The sequence below is a fragment of the Bos indicus genome, chromosome 3, assembly GCF_029378745.1.
Source record: "Bos indicus isolate NIAB-ARS_2022 breed Sahiwal x Tharparkar chromosome 3, NIAB-ARS_B.indTharparkar_mat_pri_1.0, whole genome shotgun sequence".
NCBI lineage: Eukaryota > Metazoa > Chordata > Mammalia > Artiodactyla > Bovidae > Bos > Bos indicus.
This window is the reverse complement of record NC_091762.1, coordinates 121,155,958-121,172,626: the sequence shown is the minus strand read 5'-3', so window position 1 is coordinate 121,172,626 and position 16,669 is coordinate 121,155,958. Positions and strand designations below refer to the sequence as shown.

The window sequence follows — 16,669 nt, the reverse complement described above, 5'->3', positions numbered from 1 at the left end:
TTGCAGCATCATTCAGAAGAGTCAAGATAGAGAACCAGCCTAAGTGTCCGTCAAGGGAAGACTAGATCAAGAAGATACACGATCCAGATAGAGGTCAATCGATAGGTAGATACAGATGTAATATGTAGCCACAGGAATGAACACATTCTTATATCATGATAGCATGGATGTGACTTAGGGAGTGATGCCCAATGAATAAGTCAGGTAGAGAAAGAAAGAGTTTCTCCTGTCACTTACATGCCATGCAAGGCCACCTAAAACAATGAAAACGATCATCACAGAGTGGCTGGGGGAGGGAGACATGGGAAGATGTCGATGTAAGGGTGGGTTGGGAGGACTTCACGAATAAGGTACATATATACTGTCTACGTCACAAAGAGCATGGTAATTCTAAAGAATAGCATTATTATTATTGTATTCTAATATTCAGAGAAGACAATGGCAACCCACTCCAGTCCTCTTGCCTTGAAAATCCCGTGGACAGAGGATCCTGGTGGGGCACAGTCCATGGGGTCACACAGAGTTGGACACGACTGAGCGACTTCCCTTCCCCTTTTCCCTTTCACGCCTTGGAGAAGGAAATGGCAATCCACTGCAGTGTTCTTGCCTGGAGAACCCCAGGGACGGGGGTGCCCAGAGGGCTACCGTCTACGGGGTTGCACAGATTCAGACACGACAGAAGCGATGCAGCATCAGCAGCAAGCAGCAGCAGCATTATAGTTTTAGAAAGTTGCCATGACCGTAGACATAACTCATTCGCTTCCCATACAATGGAAGAAGGACATGGCAACCCACTCTGGTATTCTTGCCTGGAAAATTCCATGGATGGAGGAGCCTGGTAGGCTATAGTCCATGGGGTTGTAAACAGTCGAACACGACTGAGTCACTTCACTGTCTTTCACATAGAGTCATGATATGTATGGGTTGTGATAAAGCTATGAGCTAATGCTTGGGGTGGTAATGATTCTTTTGCAACAGACAGGTGCATCAAGTCACCATTCTGTACACGTTAGAACGAAGGATGTTGTATGTCCTTAACTAAGGACAGTATATTTCAATACACCTGGACATTAAAAACATAAAATCACCTATTTTTATTATCTTTCAATGGATAGTCAGTAATGGCTGTGCCAAAAAAAAAAGAAAGAAAGAAAGAAAAAAGAAAGCTTTATTTGGGGAGTCTTAGATATTGCCACGCAGGGACACATATTTCAATAAAACCCAGGGAATGTTCCACAAGAAAGAGTCAGGGACCTAGAAAGCTGAATCTCGTGAGGTTGTCAAGCCAGCTGAGAGCAATTAGGATTTGCTGTCATGCAAAAAAGGACATGTTTCTTCTTCCATGGTAGATGGTCACAAGGTATTTAGGGAAAGGGGAGGGTATGAGAGGTATCTTGAATTTCGGGAACACTGTTTCCTTAGATGATCTGGAGGCCTCTGGGACCCAGTAAGTGCTCCAAGTGTACATTCCATTCAGACTGAGACACGGACCTTTTTCTGAGTGGCCTCCCCTTTCTATTTGGGGGAGCTCTCTCGGCAATGCTGATTCCACTTTGATGTGTATTTCCCATGTCATACCCTTTTGCATTCAAAGATATCCTTCCATCGTTTTATAGAGACCTGGTGTATCTTTTTAGAGATGATGAGAATCAGACACGATCACTATCCATTGCGTGGCTTCGGGCACTAAACACCAATATGGGGATACACACATTCCACATCTCTCTTTGCCATCGAGAAAGGCTGTGTATGGCACATGATGCCACAGGATCAGTGAGGTCCTCGGGTTCAGCCCTCCATCAACTTGGCTGTGGTCTTTGGTTTTGTTCTGTTCCGTGTGTGCTTTCTGACCCACATGATCTCTCCAGATAGGGCACCCCATCAAAGCTAAAACCCATCGAGTCTGTGTGAATCCTGTTCACACATCAAGTGGGGAAATCGATGACCTCCAAGTGGATCCATAACTGCCGGGATCGAGCCCTGATGGATCCAGGGAAACTCGAAGTGGGGATGGCGTCAGAAAACTGGATACAATAGCTTTAATTAAACATTATTTAGAGGTATAAAGAGTAATAAAATAAGGATAGCTCAGTAGGAAAATTCAGTGGAGAAAAGAGGTTGAATAACTTCATTTAGGTGGAAAGCCAATAAAATTTCAAGACAAGAAATTTGCATCACGTACATAGGCTGCAGGCGTCCTTACATTCTCCCAAAGGAGAGGAGACACTAAGGCCTCCCTGGTCAGATCTTAGAAGCCCAGACATAATTAATAGGCTTGACCAGCCTCCACACTCCAGATGGGACTTCAGCCAGAAGATGAGAGAAAGAACGACATGAGGAGACCAGTCTTTCCAGGAACTGATCCAATTCTTTATTTTCCAGGGTCTGCTTTTATACACAGAGATGTAATACAAAAGTCCCACGGGGTCAGCAGTCCTGACTTTTATTGAAATCAGGTGCTTCATACAGATGTATTCAAAGGTTTTAGGGGTGTTACACCATCTTCTGGCCAGGGGCCTGCTGACAATTTATGACCCTCTCCTTGTGACAGTGGTCAGTCAACCAGAACACTTATTTTTCCAGGAGTGATTAATCTTAAAACACACGCCACCTTCCAAAGGCACCAGATAAAGTTACATTCTTATAGGCTGAGGGTGCAGTGGGTTTTAATTAAGGAAAGAATTTGCTTAGCCTAAGGCCTAATGTGATTAATATCAAAGGTTAATACTTATTTATCCTATATGCTAGTTATTTTCATTAATGTGTATAAGGGCAGCAAATATGGGCCCAAATGATGAAAACCCTTCACCAATAGAATTTCTAATCAGCCCACTATACCACACTGATAATTTCCTAACTTCTCAAAAGAATCTGTTTTTAGAAGGTTTAAAGCATCTCGTGCCTCTCACACTTGGGATGATGTAAACAATCACATGTGGCCGGAAAAGCCGGTCAGGCAGGCTAGAGAATCTTCAGAGGAGTCTGTAGGTTGAAACACTCCTGTCACGCCCAGGAATTATTATTAACTGGAGCTCTAAGTTAACTCTTTTTCAGAGAGACATGGTGGGGGGTATCCCCCCATAAAGTCAGAGGTGTAGGTGACAGCACAAGGCAGTAAAGTAGGCAGACTCTGGTTTTGGGGGTAGATGCTCGAGAATTTCCAGGGGGACTCCTGAGGTGCAATCCTGCCTTTGCATATGTCGAGCCTCCTTCCTTATGCCCTTTGCCACTGGCGGAGCTCCTCACGTTGGCTCCCGGCATCTCCCCCTTTTTTATTTCTTAAAACAGCCAGATGCAGCTCAGTCGCGAGCTTCTGAATGCTCTGCCGAAGAATCCGAACAATACAAGGAAGAATGATTATGAGAAGCAGAATTAGAGCACCAACAGCAGCATAGCTGAAGAAATTAGACAGAATATTTTTTTCCAGAAACAAAGTTTGAGAAGGTATGAAAGAAGTCATTAGCTGCTCCAGCTGTGGTAAAATCTAGTCGAGAGTGTTCCAAGGTCTGTGCTTGATTATGAAGTTTCCCTAAGTCCAGGCCAATGTCAGAGCTGTTCCAAACACCTGAAATATGATTTTTAATTTTTTCCCATTCATAATCGGTCTCATTTACCTTCAAAGATGTCACACATATCCACCGGTAATCATCGTGGCATGACAGAGCCATTTTCATTTTAAAGCCTGTAACTCGGTCCCAATATGCATTTTTGCCTCCTCTAAGGGGCGTCTACTCTCATCTCCAACTTTATATCTCTAGCTTCCTGTGTTGCTAGAGTTAAAGAAACATTTTTAGACATGGTATCAACATATTGGGCACTATGCACTTGTTGAGTCAATGATATTGCTGTCACAATAACAGAAGTGATTGCGATTTTTAAAGCTGCTATTCCCAGGATAAGCAAGCCAACAAAATGCCATGATCACATTAAATCCTGCAGTTGTAATACAGCAAGACTATACAAGCTGGACATTGTAACACTACAAAGGAGCAAATATTATATTGAGGGTTAAAACAAGATGAAAGCATACATTGTTTACAAGTTACTATATTAGGTCTACCTCTTTCTTACTGACCGATTTGGCCCTGATCACTATGTCTGCATTGCAAAACGCCTATTGTGGGTGCACCAGGGAGCAGCCGCAGGCGTTGGCCCGGGGGAGCAGTGTCCCCAGCAGCAGGAGGCAGAATGCGAGCGTCAGGCTGTGGACTGCGGCGCCCTTCACGGGCAGAGGGGCGGGGTTCGCAGACTCAGGCTAGCCGCCGCTGCTTGGGCTCGGGGCGTTTCTCTGTTGCTGGTGGGGCCACACTGGTCTGGACGGCTCTCCGCGGGTGCACTTTCCTCTCCGGTCCTCACTTGCCGTACAAACTTCTTTACTCTAGGTCTCGGGGTGCATCAAGGAGGGTGCAGGGCGCGGCTGGCGGCGTGGAGGCGAAAGCTGGTTGGGGGGCAGGGCGAGCGAGTGAGCCTGCCACCAACCTAGCCTGTCTGGAATCTAAATTGGCGAATATGCACCCCGAGGAAAAATACAAGCATATCCTCTCCCACAAGTTAGCAACACATCTGGCTGGATATGAAATTTATACCTTGAACCAGGTGAATTTTGATGGTGAATTTTGTAAGAATTTTTGGCCTTATCAATCTTTTTATGTAAATTTAAGGCAATTACTTCAGTCAATGCAGCTGCTAAAGCATTTTCTTAATGTAAAGGGCCGGACAAGATGAAATGGGCTCTAATATGTCCCACAAGATATTTTTATCTCTGTGTTTAATCTCTTTCTGTAAATCAGATAACAAGGAGAAAACAGTAGTTTTATTTTCTGGAATATTAGCAGTCTCTATATGAGGAAACAACAATACAATATATCGGGAGTCAGTCAAAAGATTAAAGGTGTGGTCTCTTAAATGTTGAAAAGCCCAAATAACTGCTCATAACTCAGCCTTGACATTTTATTCCCTTGAATTAAAATATTTTCTTTCTTCTTTTCTTTCTTCTTTCCGGGGTCCAGCCCCAGTGGATCCAAGGAATTCAAAGTGAGGATGGCATCGGCGATCAGGATATGATAGAATTAAAGATATAAAGAGTGGTTAAATACAGATAGCTCAGTAGGAAAATTCAGTGGAGAAAATAGGCTGAATAATTTGGTTTACATGGAAAGCCAATAAAATTTCAAGACAAGAAATTTGTCTCACCTACGTAGGGCGCAGGCATCCTTCCATTCTCCCAAAGGAGAGGAGACACTAAGGCCTCCCCAGTCAGATCTTAGAAGCCCAGGCAAAATTAGTAGGCTTGACGAGCCTCCGCACTCCAGATGGGACTTCAGCCAGAAGGTGAGAGAAAGAACGACATGAGGAGACCAGTCTTTCCAGGAATTAATTCCATTCTTTATTTTCCAGGGCCCGTTTTTATACACAGAGATGTGTTGGGGGCCAGCGTGAGGCACTCTGCCCATGGCAAAGGTCATAAGGAAGGAGGCTTGACATACGCAAAGGCGGGATCGAGCCTCAGGAGTTCCCTCTGGAAATCCTTGGGCATCTACCCCCATAACCACAGCCTGCATGCTTTACTACTTTGTGCTCTCACCTACACCTCTGACTTTACAGGGGGCTCTCCCCCACCACCTCTTTTGGAGAAGGAGTTAACTTAGAGCTCCAGTTAATAAAAACTCCTGGGTGTGACAAGAGTATTTTAACCTTCAGACTCCTCTGAAGATTCTCTAGCCTGCCTGACAGGTTTGTCCGGCCACATGTGGTTGCTCACAGCCTCCCAACCGTGAGAGGCACGAGATGCTTTAAACCTTCTAAAAACAGGTTCCTTAGAAAACTTAGAAAACCATTAGTATAAGTATAGTGGGCTGATTAGAAATTGTATTGGTGAAGGGCTTTTCATTTGTTGAACCAATGTTTTTTGCTGTCTCCACATCCCTTGCCCTTACACACATTAATGAATATATAGAAGAAATAAGTATTAACCTTTGATATTAATCACATTAGACCTTAGGCTAAGTAAATTCTTTCCTTAATTAAAACCCACTACACCCTCAGCCTATAGGAATGTAATTTTATCTGGTACCTTCAGAAGGTGGAGTCTTTTTTAAGAATAATCACCCCTGGAGAAATAAGTGTCCTGGTTGACTGACCGCTGTCGCAAGGAAAGGGTCATAAACTGTCAGCAGGTCCCCTGGCCAGAAGATGATGTAACACCCCTAAGACCTCTGTATACATTTGTATGAAGCACCTGACTTTGTTAAAAGTCAGGACTGCTGACCCCGCGTGACTTTTGCATAACATCTCAGTGTATAAAAGTAGACCATGGAAAATAAAGAATTGGGATCAGTTTCTGGAAATACTGGTCTCCCCATGTCGCTCTCTCTATCAAACTCTGGCTGGGTCTCCACCTGGAGCGTGGAACCCACCAAGCTTACTAATTTTGCCTGGGCTTCTAAGATCTGACCGGGGAGCCCTCAGTGTCTCCTCTGCTTTGGGAGAATGGAAGGACGCCTGCGGCCTACGTAACTGGTGCAAACTTCTTGTCTTGAAGTTTTATTGGTCTCCCGTGTAAACCAAGCTACTCAGCCTCTTTTCTCCACTGAACTTTCCTACTGAGCTATCCTCATTCTATTACTCTTTATATCTCTAATTAATATCTAATTGAAGCTATTGTATCCTGATCCTCGCAGACGCTGTCCCGGCTTCGAACTCCCTGGATCAGCCGGGGCTGGACCTCGGCAGGTGGCGCCTGAGACAGGTGATTCGAAGGTAGGTCCCCAACCCTATTCCCCCAGTGTTGAATTTTAGGGATGGCTAGGACCCCACTCAGGGTGCCGCAGACACCCCTGTAGGATAGACAGAGCGAGTAAGAGTGGGAAGTGTTGAAAGTGTTAAAGAGTTGAGTTAGAGAGAAAAAACGGTTTCAAGTTAAAAGGCCAACGAAAAGCCTGATCTTTTGAAAGCTAATAGCTTTATCTTCTATTATACTTAATTATCTGACATGGGTAACACTGAATCAAATGAAAGACACCTCTTTATAGGAGTAATTTTGCACTTATTAAGTAAAAGAGGAATCAAAGTTTAAAAATCTACCATTCAATCATTTTTTTCATTTGTACAAGAGCACTGTCCCTGGTTTCCAGATGAAGGCACTGTCAACTTAGATGTCTGGGAGAAAGTAGGACAACAACTAAAAACTTACCATGCCGAACATGGCTCAGAAAAGGTGCCTAGTGACGCTTTTTCCTTATGGAATATCATTAGAGATGTCTTAGACCCTGTCCCAGTTTCAGAAAAAGTACATTTTAAAGGGGATAGTGAAGAAAATGCTGTGGCTAAACCTGCCCCTGAATCTAAAAGAGTAACTTTTAAAGAGGAAAATGAGGATGAAACTGTAGTTAAACCTGAGGAAAATGAGAAAAATGAAGACCTGCCTGACTATGGGCAATTAAGAAAGATGTTAGCAGCTATGATTACTCAGGAACAACTTAAAGATAAGGATGAGAAACAAGATCAGCTTCCCCCAAAAGAAAAAGAGAATTTAGATGAGATAACAGCTAAATATCGCTCTGATGAAAATTGGCATCTCTTAAACAAAGATGCCCCTAAAAGCCTAAGAGAAACTTCCCCTGTCAGGCCATCAGCTCCAAAGAGCTTAAGGGAAACGTCTCCTATCAGGCCATATGCCCCTAGCAATTTCCAAGAGACCTTCCCAGTTGATCCATATATAACCTCTGGATACCAAACAGTTCAAAGAGCTCCAGAGTACAGAGCAGAGGATATGGAACCTATGCCACTGCTACCACCTCCCATATCAAGCCGTACAGGTCCTATTAAACCCACAATATTGCCGCCACCTCCTTATCAAAGTGGGAAATTTCCAATATCGATCCCATGGAGACGGGCCTTTTCTGTGCCTGGTGAGAAATTCCAACTTCAGGCTTGTTTCCCTTTAATTTTTGACAATGATGAAAGGGAACAAAAGGCTATCAACTGGGAGCCTGTTTCTTTTCAATTAGCAAAAGAACTTAAAAATGCATGTATTTCATATGGGCCTAAAGCCCCATATATGATGCAGCTAGTCAAAAATTTAGCAGGCCAATGGTTAACACCTCGAGAGTGGAAAACAATTGCTAGGGCTTGCCTGTCCAGAGGACATTTCATACTTTGGAAATCTGAATATGATGATCTTGCTCATATATATGCTTTTTCTAACCAAAATGGAGACCTTAAACATATCACTGAACCTATATTACTTGGACAGGCCGACTACCCCTCATATGGCGAACAGATGAAATTAGATAGGACTGCTATACAACAGGTGGCTGATTGTGCCTTTACTGCCTGGCGTTCATTGCCTGCTGGTAAGGCATCAGGTGCCGCTCTATCTGATATTAAACAAAAGTCAGAAGAGCCATTTGAAGACTTTGTCTCACAACTCTCAGAAGCTGTCCAGAGAATAATTTCTGATTCTGAGGCAGCTAAATTATTAACAAAACACTTGCCCTTTGAAAATGCTAATTCCACCTGCCAGGCTATATTGCGCCCTGTTAGAAGAACTGGATCTTTAACTGATTATATGAAACAGTGTGCAGATGTAGGACCGTCAATGCTACAGGGTGTTGCTATAGCTGCAGCAATAAAAGGGAATTCTTATCAGCAGGCAATCCAATCTTTTTTTACTAACAAGAATAAGCCATCACAAGGTGATCCCAATAACCAAGGCAGGAATGCATTCCCTAGAACTTGTTTTTCCTGTGGCCAGGAGGGACACACTTCTCTTTATTGCCCTCAAAGAACACCCGGTTCTTATCTGCCTAATCCGGCCCAACCAGCTGTGTCTGCTCTGCAAGACCCTGCTGCGCCCGCCCCCCCCCCCCCCACACACACACACCCATCAATACTAGGTCCTTTTGCCCTCGCTGTCAGAAAGGATATCATTGGGCAAGGGACTGTAGGTCATGATTCCATAAAAATGGAGCCTTTTTAGGCCCTGGCCAGAACTCAGGAAACGGGTTGAGGGCCCAGCCCCAGGCCCTGACAATGATTGGGGCAGCCTCACTGAACCCATTCATTCCCTTCGTCCCATTGTAGAGCTCCTTAGAGCAACCCCAGGCAGTGCAGGACTGGACCTCAGTTCCACCACCTCAACAATATTAACTCCAGATAGCCCCACTGTAAAAATTCCTACAGGGATTAAAGGGCCATTACCAACTGGCCTGGTAGGAATTATACTAGGCAGAGGTTCCCTAGCTATGCAAGGTCTTACAATTATTCCTGGAGTAATTGATTCAGATTATACAGGAGAAATTCAAATAATGATTTCACCCCTGACTAAAACTTTCCAAATACATCAGGGACAGAGAATAGCCCAACTTTTACTTTTGCCTTATCATACTGCAATTGGGCAAACAGCCACCCAAAATGAAAGATGGGACACGGGATTTGGGTCCAGTGACATGGCTTTTTGGGTAACAGAAATTACTAAAAAGCGTCCCATGAAATCTATTCTTGTCAGTGGCGAGTCTATTGAAGGGCTATTAGACACAGGAGCAGATGTTTCCTGTATTTCTGGGAAAGACTGGCCCAATTCCTGGCCCACACATACTACTGCAAATAACAGTGGGCATCGGGAGAGCTCCTGAAGTAGCTCGAAGTGCAAAAATTTTAGACTGGCAATTTGGGGATACCCGTGGAACATTCCAACCATATGTGATTCCTTCGCTGCCCTTCTCGCTGTGGGGAAGGGATATACTGTCTCAAATGGGCATGTTACTTTTTAGCCCTGATGATAAAGTAACTGCTCAAATGTTACCAATGGGCTTTGACCCTTCAAAAGGATTAGGTAAACAGCAGACAGGAATAATTGAGCCAATCTGCCCGGCTCCTCAAAAATTCCGTACTGGATTGGGGTATCCAAATTTTTGATGGAGGCCATTGTTTTTGCTGCCGACCCCATTACGTGGAAATCTCAGGAGCCAGTGTGGGTAGAACAATGGCCTCTGACTAAAGAAAAACTTCTGGTAGCTAAAACATTAATTTTTGAACAACTAGAATTGGGACATATTGAGCCCTCCAATAGCCCCTGGAATACTCCTATTTTTGTTGTTAAGAAAAAGTCTGGTAAATGGAGACTTTTATAAGATTTAAGAGCTATTAATGCCACGTGGAGGACATGGGGGCCCTACAACCTGGGGTCCCTTCCCCAGTAGCCATTCCAGAGGGACACAATGTAATTGTAATTGATTTACAAGATTGTTTTTTCACCATTCCCTTAAATACTGAGAATAAAAAGCGATTTGCCTTTAGTCTTCCATCAGAAAATCTTAAACACCCTTATCTATGGTTTCAATGGAAGGTTTTGCCTCAAGGAATGAAAAATAGCCCCATCCTATGTCAAAAGTTTGTTAATGCTGCTTTAGAAGATGTTAGAAGTAAATATGAACAAGTCTATATGATCCATTATATGGATGACATCTTAATTGCCCACTCTGATAGGGCTCATTTACAAACTGTCCTCCAGGATTTGACCCAGGCATAAACAGACAGAGGCTTAAAAATTACCCCAGAGAAAATTCAAGTCAATCTGCCCATAACCTACTTAGGATGGGTTATCAATTCAGAAACTGTAACTCATGTCCCATTAAAATTGAGAAAAGATCACCTTGTTACTTTAAATGATTATCAAAAACTTTTAGGAGATATTAATTGGATCAGACCTTATTTAAAATTAACCACTGCTGAATTAAAGCCTCTTTTTAATATTTTACGCGGGGATCCTGACCCAACTTCTAAAAGACAATTAACTGCTGAGGCTCAGGAAGCTTTAGACAAAGTAGAAGCAGCCCTATCTGATAGCTATGTAAAACGAGTTAATTTACAGACAAACTGGCAACTCCTCTGCTTAGCTACTCCAACTGTGCCTATGGGAGTTTTATGGCAAAACGGCCCCCTAGAATGGGTCCATCTCCCCGCCCAAGCTCAAAAAGTAGTGGCTTCTTATCCAGGACTGATAGCTATGTTGATATTAAAAGGGAGAAAACGGAGCATTGAATTGTTCAGTAAAGAACCAGCAGAAATTGTAATTCCATATAATAAAGAACAACTTGATGCCCTTCTAATGTTTAATGAGGACTGGCAGATTGCCATAGGAAATTATTGTAGTCAAATTCTGCATCATTTACCTTCGCATGTTTTGCTGAATTTTATATCCAGACATCCAGTTATTTTTCCTGTCAGATGTAAACAATCTCCTATTCCAAATTCTCAGATAGTTTTTACTGACGGGTCAGCAAATGGTAAAGCCTCCATAGTCACTGAAAATCACCAAAAGGTTTTAGAAACACGGGAAACTTCAGCTCAAAGACCTGAAATAACAGCAGTCATAGAGCCTTTTGCTATGTTTGCAGATGAAGAATTTAACCTTTATTCTGATTCTCAGTATATTGTCAGGTTGTTTCCACACATTTAAACTGTGGTTTTGCCTGAAAATAAAACTACCATATTTAATTTGTTAAGTAATTCACAGCAACAAATTTGGAAAAGAAATAAAATATTTTTCATTGGACACATTCAGGCTCATTCTGGATTGCCCGGCCCTTTAAATGCCTTTAATGACTTGGCTGACTTGTTAATCAGAAATACAGTGGCTACGGTGATTAAGGAAGCCAGAGCCTCTCACTTACTTCATCATCAAAATGCTACTGCTTTAAGATATCAATTCCAAATTCCCAGAGAAACTGCTAGGGAGATTGTGTGCTCTTGCTTACACTGCCCCACTGTTTATAATAGTCTACCTATGGGAGTTAACCTTTGCAGTCTCAAACCTAACATACTCTGGCAAATGGACGTAACTCATATCTCTTCATTTGGAAAACTTTCCTTTGTTCAAGTAACTGTAGATACCTTTTCTCATGTCATTATTGCAACTGCTCATACCGGAGAGGCAGTTAAAGATGTTATACAACATATCTTTACTTGTTTTTCATATCTAGGTCTGCCAAAGGCTTTGAAAACTGATAATGCCCCTGCTTATACTTCTAAGTCTTTTCAGGAATTTTGTTTACAGTTTCAAATTAAACACAATACAGGCATCCCTTATAATCCCCAGGGACAAGCCATTGTGGAAAGAGCACATCAAATATTAAAGGTTCAAATTCAAAAATTAAAAGAAGGGAAGTTTAAGTATAGCTCTCCCCATCAAATCTTGCAACATGCTCTTTTTGTAATAAATATTGTATTTTTTTTTTCAAATCAAGAGTTTTTATTGTCTCTTTAAAATATCACAACCAGGTCCATAGAAACATCTGCTATCTTGTTGTTTCTGCAGCAGGATCACTGAGATCTTATTCATCAGCCTGTTGAACTGTTCCTTTTTCAGAAACATAGATACCATCCAAAAATTTTATGATATCCTTGTTTTTAACTGTGGTGGCTTGCTGAATCAAAGCAGCTGAATTTGACACAAGTTCAATGTCATTTCCTTCAAGAATCAACTCATTTTTCTGGGCTTGAGATACTGAACAGGCAACCCCTGGCCTTATTCAAACACTGTGTATGTATTTTTCACCCCAAAAATTTCGGATTTCCACAAGAGAACCATTCTCCTGAATAACAACGTTGATGGGGAAGTGGGCATACACCGACCTCATCTTGTAACGGAAGCCCAGTGTAACACCCTTGATCATGTTCTGTACGTGACTACAGATTGTGCAAACAGTGGCCAGTTCCTTTCTGTTTCCCCACCATTTGTCAACACGGAGCCTCTTCTTTTTCTTTCCAAGGAGACTGAGTTCTACATTGATGTGATTGAAGTCCCTCCGCAGGGTGCCTCTGGGGCCCTTCACAATAACTGTCCGTCCCTTCAAGTTAGGGTTAGGGTTAGGGTTGCTGAGAATGGTCTTCATTCTCGCAGTAGATGCAGCAAAGAGAGCTGTAATAAATATTTTAAATGCCGATTCGGCCAGAACTACTGCAATGCTTTGCCATTGGTGCCCGGAGCAATTGAATGCAAAGCCATTAGTTAAATGGAAGGACCTCCTCTCCAGACAATGGAAAGGTCCCGATCCGTTGTTAACCAGCGGTCGAGGATATGCTTGTGTTTTCCCACAGGACACAGACTCTCCAATTTGGGCTCCATACAGATTGATTCGTCATGTCTCAGCCCCTCGGATACCGGACTACACGGCTGCTGCAACCCCGCAAGAGGAAGGGGCCTCCTCTGCCTCCGCTTCCCCAGCCAGCATGGGAGACGCTGCCGACATCAAGACAATTGACTTCAGGAACCTTGGATGAGCAAGGAACAGATCCACCCACCAAACAGATGTCTCAGCTTCACATATGGGACACTACTCCCCCTGATTCCCTGCGCTGCAGAAACATCCCAGGCCGCCAAGCTCAGGTGACCCGGAATGCCCCCATACCCACTTGTGAACAAATAAAAACACTCTATCACCAAGCACGAGGAATGACTTCCTTGCAGGGATCTCCAAATTCTCCTGAGAAAGTTTTTATTGCCATGCTTGCCTTGCTTTCCTGCCAGGTAAGCGCCTCTCCTATTTCAGGTAAGTATTGGGCATATCTCCCAGATCCTCCAACTTTCCAGGTTGTTTCCTGGAATAATGAGCCTATACGGGTCAACACAGACCAACCTCAGCTTTTGGGAGGATTCTATACTTCTTACACTAAAGATAAATATCCTATTAATTTTAATCATACTTTCTGGGGATTAATAGACGATCTTCCTGTTTGCTTTAACTTCCCCAGTAATCCAAAGAGTTTTATAACACCCACTAAAGAAGGGTGCATCGGGGCCTCTACAGAAATAATTATAACATATTCCTCAAAAATAGATTCCCAGTCTTTACATCATTGGGTAGTTTGGGTATTAGTGGCCCGCTTGCCTGGGATCCGTGACCCTGCGCTTTACACCCCCTTCCGGTTATCCAAAGTGTTATAAGGTTGCTCCTTCAGATGAAGTGTGGAAGACCATAGATGGCCGTACTGGGTATCCGACTTGGACAACTTGTACTTATAGTTCAAGGATTGATTATAGGATACCAGGCGGTGGGAATTATACTATTCAGGACTGGAGTAACCCGAATCCGGGTGAGGATCCATTGATCAAGATAACATTTAAAGGCAGATTTGAGAATTGGAATAGGATTCCTCTTCCTTGGCCTACGCAAGCCACTAGATGGCATATTAACCAATTTGTTCCTCCTATGCTGTCTTATACAACTAAAAGCAAAACCTATTGGCAACCTGAGATTTGGAGAGCCCTTGCTGCTACTGCCCCCGTTTCTTCATCTCGCCCAGATAACAATTCCACTTATTCTGTTTTAGTTTGTTTACCCTCGCCTTATGTTTTCCTTTTTACTAATGACTCCAACAAACTTAATGTACGCATAAATTATTCAGGTGGACCTAACGTGGTAACTTGTGAACAATGTATGTTTTCATCCTGTTTGACCCCTCAATATAATATTTGCTCTTTTGTGGTGTTGCAACGCCCACCCTATCTCATTATACCTGTGACCGTGACCTCCCACTGGTATGACAATTACGGTCTCGCTGTGCTACAACAACTACAGGATTTAATGTGATCACGGTGGTTTGTGGGCTTACTTATTTTAGGAATATCAGCTTTAATAGCAGCAATTAGTTCTGTTACTGCAGCAGCAATATCATTGACTCAACAAGTGCATACTGCCCAATATGTTGATACCATGTCTAAAAATGTTTCTTTAACTCTAGCAACTCAGGAAGCTATAGATAGGAAATTAGAGATGAGAGTAGACGCCTTAGAAGAGGCAATTATGCATATTGGGGCTGAGTTACAGGCTTTAAAGGTGAAGATGGCTTTGATATGCCAAGCGGATTACAAGTGGATATGCGTGACATCTTTGACGGTAAATGAGACAGATTATGAGTGGGAAAAGATTAAAAATCATATCTCAGGTGTTTGGAATAGTTCTGATATTGGCCTGGACTTAGGGAAAATTCATAATCAAATACAGACCTTGGAACACTCTCGAATGGATTTTACCGTCACCGGTGGTGACTTTTTTCACACTTTCTCTAACTTTATTCCTGGAAAAAATATTCTGTCTAATATCCCTAGTTATGCTGTCATTGGTGCTCTAATCCTACTTCTCATAATTATTCTTCCTTGTATTGTCCGGATTCTTCAGCAGAGCATTTGGAAGCTCGCGACTGAGCTGCATCTGGCTGCTTTAAGAAATAAAAAGGGGGAGATGTTGGAGGCCAGCGTGAGGCACTCCGCCCATGGCAAAGGTCATGAGGAAGGAGGCTCAACGTATGCAAAAGCAGGATCAAGACTCAGGAGTCCCCCTGGAAATCCTCGAGCATCTACCCCCATAAGCAGAGCCTGCCTGCTTTACTACTTTGTGCTCTCACCTACACCTCTGACTTTACGGGGGGCTGTCCCCCACCACCTCTTTCGGAGAAGGAGTTAACTTAGAGCTCCAGTTAATAAAAACTCCTGGGCGTGACAAGAGTGTTTTAACTTTCAGACTCCTCTGAAGGTTCTCTAGCCTGCCTGACAGGTTTGTCCAGACACATGTGATTGCTCACAGCCTCCCAACCATGAGAGGCACGAGATGCTTTAAAACTTCTAAAAACAGGTTCCTTAGAAAAGTTAGAAAACCATTAGTATAAGTATAGTAGGCTGATTAGAAATTTTATTGGTGAAGGGTTTTTCATTTGTTGAACCAATGTTTTTTGCTAAGTCTCCACATCCCCTGCCCTTATACACATTAATGAATATATAGAAGAAATAAGTATTAACCTTTGATGTTAATCACATTAGACCTTAGGCTAAGTAAATTCTTTCCTTAATTAAAACCCACTACACCCTCAGCCCATAGGAATGTAACTTTATCTGGTACCTTCAGAAGGTGGAGTCTTTTTTAAGAATAATCACCCCTGGAGAAATAAGTGTCCTGGTTGACTGACCGCTGTCACAAGGAGAGGGTCATAATTGTCAGCAGGCCCCCTGGCCAGAAGATGATATGACACCCCTAAGACCTCTGTATACATTTGTATGAAGCACCTGAATTTGATAAAAGTCAGGAAGCTGACCCCACATGACTTTTGCATAACATCTCAGTGTATAAAAGTAGACCATGGAAAATAAAGAATTGGGATCAGTTTCTGGAAATACTGGTCTCCCCATGTCGCTCTCTCTATCAAACTCTGGCTGAGTCTCCATCTGGAGCACGGAACCCACCAAGCCTACTAATTTTTCCTGGGCTTCTAAGATCTTACTGGGGGGGGGCCTCAGTGTCTCCTCTCCTTCAGGAGAATGGAAGGATGCCTGCGGCCTACGTAAGTGGTGCAAACTTCTTGTCTTGAAGTGTTATTGGTCTCCCGCATAAACCAAGCTACTCAGCCTCTTTTCTCCACTGAATTTTCCTACTGAGCTACCCTCATTCTATTACTCCTTATATCTCTAATTAATATCTAATTGCAGCTATTGTATCCTGATCCTCGCAGACGCCGTCCCCACTTCAAACTCCCTGGATCAGCTGGGCTGGACCTCGGCAGAGATGTAATACAAAAGTCCCATGGGGTCAGAAATCCTGACTTTTATCAAAATCAGGTGCTTCATACAGATGTATTCAAAGGTCTTAGGGGTGTTACATCATCTTCTGGCCAG

The 16,669-nt window shown here is 43.0% G+C and overlaps 1 pseudogene; it reads right to left on the bottom strand.

Annotated features, from left to right (window-relative positions):
* Positions 1-12,305: 12,305 nt before the first annotated feature.
* On the bottom strand, positions 12,306-12,896 carry LOC109567089 (large ribosomal subunit protein uL6 pseudogene; annotated as a pseudogene).
* Between the last annotated feature and the right edge of the window lie 3,773 nt (positions 12,897-16,669).